This window comes from Gadus macrocephalus, chromosome 2 (assembly GCF_031168955.1).
Source record: "Gadus macrocephalus chromosome 2, ASM3116895v1".
In the NCBI taxonomy this organism is placed as follows: Eukaryota; Metazoa; Chordata; class Actinopteri; order Gadiformes; family Gadidae; genus Gadus; species Gadus macrocephalus.
In genome coordinates, this window is record NC_082383.1 from 21491454 (window position 1) to 21503596 (window position 12143).

The 12143-nt window shown below is 39.9% G+C and overlaps 1 long non-coding RNA gene across 1 annotated transcript; it reads left to right on the forward strand.

The window, feature by feature from the left end:
* The first annotated feature begins 3022 nt into the window (after positions 1–3022).
* Positions 3023–4938, forward strand: LOC132473991 (uncharacterized). Its single transcript, XR_009529538.1, has 4 exons — positions 3023–3099; positions 3291–3458; positions 3680–3775; positions 4171–4938. It is a non-coding gene; the product is annotated as an uncharacterized LOC132473991 (long non-coding RNA).
* Positions 4939–12143: the final 7205 nt, after the last annotated feature.

Sequence of the window (12143 nt, forward strand, 5' to 3'; positions counted from 1 at the left end):
ATACGCGTGGTACGCAGGTGACGCATTTGGTGTGGCCGTACCTTAACTATCAAACCAAACATCCTTCACATTCACCGAGCGAACATTATGAAAGTAAAATGCACATTTCTCGCTAAAAATGTTTCCATAAAAGCATTTAATGGCGTAACTATGTTACTATTTCCACACAGAATAAAGAAAGATGTCGGCCGTATGCTTCTGTCCAAGCTCACTACTCTCTGCCAGTGACGTCGGGTCAAGCTCAACGCTGATTGGCTATTGCGGCGCGTATGAGCGTTCAATTTTTTGAACTCCTCGCGTACATGTACGCGCGTATATGTACGCGCGTATATGTGCGCGCGTATATATACGCGCGTATATGTACGCGCCTCATACGCCCCTACAGCGAGTAAAATGTTGCTTGGTACGCATGATACGCGTGTACGCACCTCATACGCGCGTAAACCAATGCTTCCCTATGGAAAAATTGCCGATTTTATATGCGTGGTACGCAGGTAACGCGTTTGGTGTGGCCGTACCTTCAGGGATCTGTGCGCAAACTCCCTTGCACTACAGATTACGAGCGTCAGTGTCGTACGCGATGGAGGGTGGGTGACATTCCTACAGTCTGTGATGATAGGCTATATTTCTACAAATGACTTACTATTACTAGCGATTAACATGACGAAACAACACGAACTAAGCTAACATTAGACTATAGCCATACCAGATAACGCCATACCAGCTAACCCTAACTATTTCTATTAAACTCTGAACCATTTTGCAACAGGCAACTGTGTGTTGGTGCGTCTTATTGCTTCCCACGTCTGCGTCTGCATCTTTCCCACTCCTGGCTAATAGTTTCAGCTTTTGTACTGTATATCAGAAATGATCACCCTGTACCACACTGCTGACATGTTGTTTTGTGAGCACTCACGCATTTCTCTAGGTATCTTAAGTTTCCTACTGGAGTCATCAAAACTTTAAACTTTGTTATTGTAAGAAATATTGTGTTGCAAAAACACGTAACATTTCTTCATCATGAACTACAAGTTACGCAAAATGGCATACAAACATCCAGTCCAATATGAAAGAAAAACGCTAGCTTCATTAAGGAATCGAACCCCTTATCCCCGCGTTAATGAGTTGCTCTCTGACCACTAACCCATCAGGTCTTAGTACATGCGATTCAAGAGTTAACCACTTGACAATCTTTAAACTTCGGTTGCCTAGAAATTGTAAACAGTGATGTGTGTACATTGTTCGAGTATCCGTCACTCGCGATGTGTGTGCAGTCCAAAATGAAAGAAAAAACCTTGCATCACTAGGGAATCGAACACCCAATCATCAGTTGGTCGTTGGTAACTGTAAACAAATAGATCGCATTTTGTTTAACTGCTAACTAACAAACGGGTTTATGCGTTCACTGAACAAAGATTATGGAAATAAAAGACCACTTTTCCATCAGAAAAATCATCAGAACCGTTATTACCAACCCATAGACACTAAAGCCAAAACCTTTCTCACATGCACACCCATCGCGAGTGACGGCTATGCGCACACATGCACACCCATAGCGAGTGACGTAGGACGTAAAGTCCCGCCCAGCCAGGTCGAAGTGGCGTCGTTAGAGAGTCCCCTAACCGACTGGAGCACGGTAACGCTGAGTTGTGAATGTAAGTAGTCAACATAAAACTTTCTTGAATGTTTGTTTCTGGAGGTTCAACGTGTTTTTAAAACGGACGAAGTGAATCACGTTTGCAATGTAAAACGGTTAACCGTTATGTTAGCAAGCTAGCATGGAGTTAGCTTCTGAAAGCAGAAGCTAACTCCACGTGTCCCAGTTAACGCCGGAGCCTATCGGCTCGGCCATAACTGTTTCGCGCGCATCTCCCGCTACATATAGGCAGGCCGACCATAAACCTCGTATTATTGATCGTGCCAGCCCTTCGTTGCCTTTTGAAAGGCAACCTCGCCCGGCTAATCAGCCCGGCCCGCCTCCATCGCAGGCCGCGGCGAGCGGCCAGCAATGGCCTCGGGCAGCAATGGCCATGGGGCGATGTCCCGCCCAACAAGCGCCGGCTATTACGGGGCGAGGGAGAAGCGTGTGACAGCGAGAAACACCTCTTTACTAAAGACGGCTGTTTTCTCCCCACACCCCAGTTAACGCCAGAGCCTACCGGTTCGGCCGTAACTGTTTCACACGTCTTTGACCAGGGGTTCTCAAACTTTTTTGGTCCGTCAGACGCTTTTGGTCTGAACGCACCATTAGACTAGCTGAAAGTCATTCATTCTGTTTTTTTTGTGTGTGATTTTTGTTGTTGTTGTTGTTGTTGTTGTTGTTGTTATTGCTAGGATAAGAATTTATGAGTGCTACCAGCCCAACTTTACCTAGCTTTGACTTATTTGTGTAATGAAATGTTTTGAATAGTCCATCAGGCATCTTAAACATCTACTTTGTTTTATTCAATGTTGGTGTATTGTTGTACTCTTATGAAGAATATGACTGCCGTTTCTGATAGTTCTGATGGAGGTTTAAATTTCATGACAGGTGACCTGTAAAATAAAAAAAAATTGTATGTGTTTTCAGGTTGCTGCGACAAATATGACTTGGCACTGTAAGTTGTGTTCAGCTTATTTTACAACTAGAACATATTTATTTAAACACTGTAGACTGCAGCACAGCCACTTTTCAAAAAGTAGCCCACTCCCATGCCTCCATGATGATTGTATGTGCACATTTCAGACACTTAGTGCACTGAGTACTCATCTGTCAAGATATCATACACAAGAACATAACAGCAGTGCAAAGGAGATTCAGGTACTTGTGACTTTCAAGTGTCCTTTATGCACATTTCAGCAACCTTTTTCTGAGTCTGTACTCCTCAGTCACATAAGAACACACTTAAAAAAGCATGAGACAGTGGTATGTCCATACAAAGGTTGCAACTATAGCACAAATGTATACTCTTCCTTTAACACCCATAAAAGTAGAGTGCATCAAGCGAGTCTTGCGTCAGACTTTGGTAGTGACATCACAATTGCCAGACCATTGTGATGACGAGTCCTGCGGTGAAAGAGCTAATGGACCTCTGGCCTGCTCTTCATATGCAGTCTGAGGTAATATGGGTCAACTCTTTCATCTGTTTTTATCTTTGCTAAATAAATTTAATAAATAAATTCATTTTGTAGGTTATTTTTCAGTTTTTATCTTTGCTACTGTATGTCATTGATGACATTGTCTGTAATGTTGCCTAATTTCATTCATCATAAAATAAATAATTGCTGTTACTGTCCTTTCTACAATGCAGGTGTATGCAGAGTTCCAACGGATAACTAACCAGAACCTACCTAACACTTTCTACGCGGAGCTTGATCGCCACACTCCTCGTTTGATGGCCTTATTTAGGCAGAAAGCCTCCAAAACTGGAAAGACGGCAGATGCTTTGGCAGACATTTTCAAAGTCCATGATACACGGGTGATTATACAGTACATTTCAGAGGTAGAGTCTTAGTGTAATGTTGGGAGTTTAATGCTTCAAATAAGCTTTTAAATTCCGTAATTGCACCAGATGAGTCAGCAGATTATTAGTGGATTTATGTGCAGATACTGGAATTTAATTAACTAATAATTAGTTGGGACTGTTTGGCATTGGGTTAGAATTGTAAACTTGTCACAACACTATTTTAATCTTCTTAGGAATTACATGATGTCCACACAAGGCGTACCACTGTTCTCCATGCCCTTCCTGTGTATCTACGTGAGAAAGTCTCTGGATTTTTCAGAACATGTGTGGTAAGTCCAAGTAAAGAGATATCATGCCTATTATACTGTAAATTAACCAGTTCATATTTTCATTTCATTTCCAACACACTAGAATTCCTGTATATGTACCAGTATTTCAACTTCAAACCTCTGGCAAGATGTTCATAAGTGTGAAGTGTCATTTTGGGCCCATTACGGCATCAAAAAAAATAAACTGCAAAGAAAAGTAGCAGTCATTAGCCTAACAGTGGAACACATAAAAGTCATCTCACTTTCTCAGCAATGAGAGCACAACGCAACAGAATGAACAGGAGTCTTTCAGACTTGTGTATTTCTTGTTATTTATATGACCTCCAACTGTATCAAAATGGCCACAGCCATAGTTTCAGTAAATGTGATTATATGATCTCCTTTTCATTTTTTAGGATGATATGGATGAGCCAGACCTGCGGGATGCATCAGTGGTCCTCCTTACAACTGTCAGCGATGATGCAACAAGCCCAGTTCACTACCACCCAGTGAGAGTCTCTGTCGTCCTAGAGGGTGATGTGGTTGTCAGCCTCCCCAGGCTTGCAGATGCCTTCCTGGTAATATTCGGCCTGATCTATGTACTACATCTCAGTTATCCCGAGGGACTGACAAACACCTTTGAGTTCACACAGAAAATCTTACTTGGTCTTGATGACTCTAAACTGTCACCCAAGCTGCAGACTCTTAAAAATGACCTGATGTTGTATGTGTAACTCAAGATCCAATAAGGAGTGGTGGATTCTGATGGCTCACTCTGTTAGAGCACAGTCCACAATGAGAATATGTCAGGTCCATGTTGACTACTGTTCAACTGTAGATGTTAAAGTTGCTGTTCTACTCAACTTGTTTTTAGCCAAATGGCACAAAGTACACACTGTCTTCGTACTGGTTAATGTACATTTTATTGTTTAACTGAAATGCAGGGTTGAATTAAGTGTTTATACACTATGGCATTTTGTTTTTAAAATGTGTACTATATAGTTCTGGGAAATAATTCTTTATCAGAAAATAAAGTTCTTCATTGATACATTTTCATAAATAAATAAACAACTCAGAGTTTCAGGCTGCTTTACTTCAGTAAAGTAGCCACCTTTCTAGTTGGAAACAGTGTTATAGTGACTTTATTTTCTTCTGAGGATGGGATGTTTATTCTGTTATGGAAATGGATCAAATAACAAGTTTTTATTGTCTTAATATTTTTTATTCTGATTTTCGAGTTTTAATTACTTTTCTAAAGCTATACAGTGCACCCTGAAGTTGCTAGATTTGAACCAGATAGCCAAAGAAGGCTACACACTGCCTTTGTACATGTAAATGTACAGTTTTGAAATTTTAGCAGTTCTAGTTGTGAAGAATTTATAAGCAATTAGTTTATACATTGCTGCACTGCAAGTTTACAAGCAGATGTCCACAAGTGTGCCTTTGTAATTGTTTCTTTAATTCTCTTTTTTGCTATTACTGTCTTTCAAATATTGTTTGTTTCATTTTGTGCTAAAAGGCACAGGTGTGGGCAAATAATCTTTCTAAACTCACATTTTTGGTCACCACCCAAGACTTGCTGATGCCCCCCTGCTAATGTTGTATTAACAGTTTATAAGCTATTTGCGACAAATATTTTTTAGCTTTTCTGAGTGAATATTTTCTATTCCATGGTTCACCTTAAAGTATAAACAAAAAGGCCAGAAGTAGACTTGATAATTTATATTTTTTATTTATGCATTTATTTATTTATGTTTTTTTAGAGACTGGGCAAGAAAAGTTTATACTAAACATCTGAATAGAAAATAAAAACTTTTAATTTGATGTGGGTTTCTTTTGTTTGACTTTTAAGTCAAGTGTACTTATTATGTTTAAGGCAATCAGTTGCCACAAATATTTTACGTTTGGAGGTAAATGATTTTGATTTGTGCAAGTCTATGTTTTTGAGTTATGAGTAATCAAAAGATTGATTGAAAAAACTAATAAATGTCAAGTTAATGAAACTTAAAAATCCTGAGTTTTCGTGCTTGAAATTATTAAGTTCACTTCAGTTATTGCAATGAGTTATGAGTAATCAAAAGATTGATTGAAAAAACGAATAAATGTTAAGTTAATGAAACTTAAAAATCCTGAGTTTTCGTGCTTGAAATTATTAAGTTCACTTCAGTTATTGCAATAAGAAAGATAAATAAAAATTCTGAGTAGCAGAACCTGAAAATATTTGAGTTGGTTTAATCAGTAAATTTAATTTCATTATAATTTAAAATTACATTTACCATAAACTCCAAATATATAAGCTCTGATATACTCAAATGTTTGAGTTTATGAACTCAAAATAATTGTGGCAACTGATTACCTAATTTTTTTTAGTACTGCTAACTTATTCGGGTTTACAGTGGGTTTGCTGTTCAGGTTTGGTTTGTTGCATTTTGTTTGGGTATTTCCAACATGGTAAAGATGGTTTGTTGTTCCCAGTATTTGTTTTGTCTGTCTGGGTAAGTTTCCTCCGTTCTGGCTCGGTCGGTCCTTGTGATTTTGGTACTGGTTTTCTGTCCAAACCATATAATCGCACATTTTCTAATCTTCCATATGCTACACTAATCCCTTTACAGATTTTATGATACTTACTTTATTCTAATAAATAACTTTATCCCTTATCATGTGTGGATCCCGATCTTTGCTCTGACCCGAGCCTCGTCTTAATGCAGCCAAGGAGATGGAAGAGCGTTATGAATAATTATTAGATGATTGTGTTGTACAATGAAAGACAGTAAAGATTCAATATGAATGGCAAAATAAGGATGGGTTTTTATTTGAACAATAAAATATGTGTTGGGCAAATTATAGAGAGGCTGAGATTATAGATTTCATATTCAAAAGGCAAAGGGGTAAAAAAATGTAAGAAATATATTTAAGAAATATAGGCCTACTCAAAGCCCAAATCATTGATATCATACCCTATCCAATAATAAAGAAATTTGAATTTGAATGGTAACAATTCCGTTAAATCCTCGTCCTCGTTTTGAACGTCTCACTCATGGCCAGTGTGTTCTTTCTGATTAGCTCTTAATTGAGATCACCTGTCACGCACCCCTTTATAAAGGTGAACACAATGCGTTTGGTTTACTTTTCGCATCGGCCTGTGTCAATCGAGGTTGAGTTTAGTGAGGGTTGTAAGTTTTCGATCTAGATTGCAGATCACTATTGTCACTTTATACAAACTGAAAGTATGCGTTGTTGCGTGTTTGTTTTTGTGGGCATTTGACTGAACAGCCCAGACAAATATTGCTACCAACATGGCACTTCGAAACAGACCACCGCAGTGAGTAAAAGTTATTTTCCTTTATTAAATGTTGACGTTTTTGGGCTGTCTCCTCAGACACAAGCCATCAGTATCCCTGCTCTTTGCACCTTGACATGCATGTCGCCGCTGTTTGTTAACCTAGCTTTGCTGATTTGTATCTTGTGATGTGTGTGTGTTTTTCTTAACAGGTGTTAGATGACTGACAAGATCTATGGGGGGGCCCCCTTTGGGCCCCCCCATACCAACTTAGTCTTCAAAGGAATCTAGTGCCATGGGACTCCAGTGTCTTCAAAACATCCTCGGAATACATGTGTATGAATGGTCCACCGAAGGGTTGATCTGGAAGCCACCACGGTCCACGCAGTAATCTGCTACGTGGGCCGTAGTGGCTTCCAGAGCCATCTTTCGGTCTTGGTCAGGATTTGTTACAGTTGCCCTTCAATGTAGCAGGCTACGGGTTTCTGAAGAAGCCTGCTTTACGTAGCATTGGAGTACAAATATTGTGCAAAATGCTCATGTAATTGCACTAGCACTAGTAACCTGTAGATTAGCTTAGTTTAACGTCATTCCGTGCTGTCTGTCAAATGTGTGGCTTACTTTAAGTCCACAAGGCCCTCTGGTAAACCACGTTGGAACACCCCTGGACAAGGTGATTAGTCACTGGGTGTGTGCTAAAGTTTTGTTCCATTTTTCACTAGTTGGTTAAGGTTTGGTAGAATTGTTTGGATGCTAGCGACGTGATGGCGTATGTACAAGAGCCTACCGTGGCCAGGCCACAGTTGCGACGGCCACGGCCAGATGGCCTAGTGTGAGTGCAACCTTGATTGCATTTGTATACTGTTTACCATTGGATGTTTATGCAATTTGGCTTAATACATCCGCAGTAAAGCTGCATTTGACTATTCCAGGGTCGTTTTGTACAGGCTTTCAATTGACCATGTTGACTAGTTTGTGGGAAGTTTTTTTTCTTGCTTACAATCCAACGGTTGTGACCACTTATGCAACTGGGCTGTGAACCTTGCAATTCTAGTTGCATATTTGTACACGCAAGCTTGTCCATTTCTATCGCCATCACTAACACTAGCTTCAGCTTCCTTGTAGGCCATTAGCTGACTTGTGTATTGGAGCGATGATTGATGATGATAAGATGCTTGAAAACCTAAAATAAAGCAAAATGCGTGTCTGGTGTGCAAGAGCCAATTTGTTGGCTTGCAGTAGTCGAGGAGTTGCCGTAGGTCGTAAGCCATCTGGAGGTTGTGGCAATGGAGGCTTGTGGTAGATCTGCCATCCAAGAAAGGTTAATTCTTCTGAAGCATGATTAATAGTTTAGTAAATTGAATCTATTCATATAGAACTATAAAATCCAAGACTGCAGCCAGTAACTTGGATCGCAATATGTGGAAAGTATTAGTCTTCATTTGTAACAACAGAATAATTAACATGACTAACTGGGTTTCTTCCATTTTCTAACTAGGGGGACTTGACTGGTGAGTCTACTGGATTAATCAGTAGCGGTACTTTGCCCAACAGATTTGATGGCATGACTACAGGGTGACAAGTAAGGAATAATCACAGAGAGGCCGGGCAATAAACAGTTTGATATGCCCGGCTCGTCTCGGGCGGTAACCTTCCGCGAGCCGGGCATATCAAACTGTTTATTGCCCTGCCTTGAGGTGATTATTCCGTTTATTCTACTTTGCGCCGGCCAACATAATAAAACAATTCAAATACTTTAATAATTAGCCTTTTTCTTATTCGTATTGCATGCTTATTAAATGTATACTCTGTTTAAGTTCATCTCCCTCAAAGTAGTTCCCTTTAGAACTACAGTGAATAACGTTAGCTCGGCTGTAGGTAACTTGTTTCTATAGCAACCACACAAGGCTGGATCTGATCACTAGTTTATTAACGTAGTTGCTACACTCGTATCAAGTCAGCTTTAATGACGATCGATCAAATATGCACTCCTTGGTTTATTTTTACTATGGACCTCATGTTGGAAATGTATGTGATAGAAAACGATACAAGCGGCGTATTGATCTACTGTGCTCAGTCAGCAGCAAGTAGAACCGACAAGTCAGCGGGCAATATGCCGGATTAATGCACCCCTCCCAGCCAATCAGAATCGAGCATTCTTAAATGAAGTAGAATAAAGACAATTATTCCCTGCCAATCAAAAGAGACTTCTAAAACATATCTGCTAGAACAGTTCCTATACTTTTTGTATAATTTGGTCATGCTGCAAATTTACTTTTTGTAGTTGCTCCATATTTAGTTCTTTGACAGCCTCACCTGCTAGAAAAGTCTATTCAAATCGGCTAAATATAATGAACTAAATTAATAGCCATGAAATGTTGTCACTCATACTAATGGCAAATACCCTCTTTCAGTTGGTGGTTCAACACTGATGTCTCTCTAGGCTTGAGGGAGAGCTCACAAGTAAATTACACGAATGTCCTGGAGCAATTGGGAATACACTTTTATTTAGTCTACCTGACCAGGGACATCTTTGAACTATAGGTCACCTAACCCAAACTTTTCACTCTTGTTAGGTTGTCCTTTTCTCTTGTTTTAACCCGAAAGGGCTGAAATATCAACATTTCAGGTATTCTGTTTGGATAATGTGCAAAACTTGTGGCTTCACTAATAAAAACAATTAACGAATGTATTTTTCTTAATGTGGTTAAACTATTTAAAGATTTGTATGCAAAATATTTCTGCTCAATTTGTGGTCAATGAAACTCTGAAATTTTTTAATTTGATAAAACACAACTATGGGTTAAAGGTATTTGCTTTGGGCATCTTTTGATATTTTGAGAATCTAGCTCCATTGCCGTTAGAAATGGTGTCTCCCAGTACTGCAAAGTGCTTCCACAAGTTTAAAAAAGAATGGGCAGAAAAGGAACGGCCAACTAAATCTATTTAACATGGGTAGAAAGTTTCCATGGAAGCTCTTGGCTCCTGGTTCCCAACACAGCTCCACTGTGTTAGCCTGTGACCTTGCGTTTAACTTTTTTTGACTTTTGGTGAATTTCACAAAAGAGAAATTAACTGGTTAATACAATAAACAAGACATTTCATGGTACCATTTTGAACTGTTTGTGGATATTGCATTAAATCCATATGCTTGAAACTTTTCAATAATGCATATCAACGAAACAATGGAATGAAATAAATAGTTCAAGCAATTTGTGGGACTTGGCTGCTTTTACATTATTACTCATTTTGGGGGTTATTTCAGTCTCTCCAACCTGCAGGTCGTGCGAAGAATCATGTGAATGGGAATATTCTATAAATGTCTTGATATCATCTTTCGTCTCAACACTTCTGCTGCAGTCGCTGTTGAAGCGTATGAGTCCTTTGAGACCCCCTTTGATAAAAGGGGTTCTCAAATGTTGACCCTCAGTCACCTATTGCATCACTTCCTTTAGGGCTTCGGCCTCCTAATTGATCATTATAGTATAATTGAATGCCCTCTTTCATATATATGATACCTCCACCACTGGGACGTGGCAACAATTCTCCAAATCCATATGGGGGGGATGCTTGTGGACAGTAGGGGTGTATACTCGACATAAATAGGAAGCAAACTCATCTCACAAATGAGTAATGACATCTCACAAATATTTATTTAAAGGGGACTTATACCACCAGGTGTGAGTGTGATTAGCCTTACAAGCCGTTTCGAAAATCGGCCTAATATGACATCACTAGTGGGTGTGTCCACCTAGATCTGTGCTGGATAGATGAGCAATGTTTACTTCAGTCCACTGGGTAGGCTGGTAGATAGATCTATCCAGCACAGATCTAGGTGGACACACCCACTAGTGATGTCATATTAGGCAGATTTTCGAAACGGCTTGTATGGCTAATCACACTCACACCTGGTGGTATAATAAGTCCCCTTTAATAAATTGTTTCAATTTATAATAATCCAAAATCTGTTGGCTTTTTGTCGAGGGAATCCAGGGCGACGCTCACTTCCGGGTTGGCCAACATACGTCATCCCTCCACCACTCTACTGTAAAAACACATGTTCAAATTGAATGAGAATAATAATAATAATTCTGCCATAGTATTTATTTAAGGGGGGGGGGGGGGGGGGGGGCGGATACAAGTCTTTTGGCCATTTGTAGTGTTGATCAGCAGAGAAATAATTTGTCCGCAAAGACGGTGACGTCGCTTAGCAACGGTAGACGCTGGGGTAGACAAGTCACCAGACTACTACCCATGCAAGTGAACGGAGCGTTCCACGGCATTGAGAAGACCCGTGTAATAAAGGCCTATAATATTTCTGTTTATGGCATAGATTTCTCCTCAGATTAGGCCAATAAACCAATGGTAAAATAAAAATAAAAACGCTCGATCAAAGGCCCGTCCCGAGTATAGTGGTGGGAAATATCGGCCCGGCCCGCGTCGGGCTCAGGCTCGGGCAGAGAATCTAAACACTGACTGGAACTACTTAGCAGGTGTCTGTAGGGCTATATCAGGAGTTAATGTACGCACTGCAGCCAATCAGAATCAGAGTATTCCCCCAGACCGTGGTCTAAACAGTATTATTCAGGAGTTATAAACAACCCTACACATCAATATTTATGATAACCCTGTGGAAATTGCCATAAGTGAGAGACACAATTTCGCACGTTGAGCACACAGTTGTGTGACTCGTTTATTTAGTAAGAGAGAAACAGGAAATCAAAACGTGCTTAAGGTAAACAAATCCCGCATGGGCTCTGACGTCATGAGACGCTCGTAATCCTTAAAAGGGACAGCGATCCCTGAACCACCAAGACAGTAAACGACATGCCTAACACAATTGAAAGAACAACACATAACAAAATACTGTAGGTGAATTATGTTACACTCACTACAACCCATTAAATACGGTATGATTTCTAGATGTCATGGCAACGTCCGCTCGCGACACTGGACTTGCGATCGAGGCATCGACGCGGACGTTCATTCACATAGCCAAAAACAAGAGAATAGATGGCTAGATAAAATAAACATCAAGACATACAATTCTAAAAAGAACAGATGAAGCAGCTACCCTTTTTTCCTTCGCGGTTTGCCTACAGAGCAGCG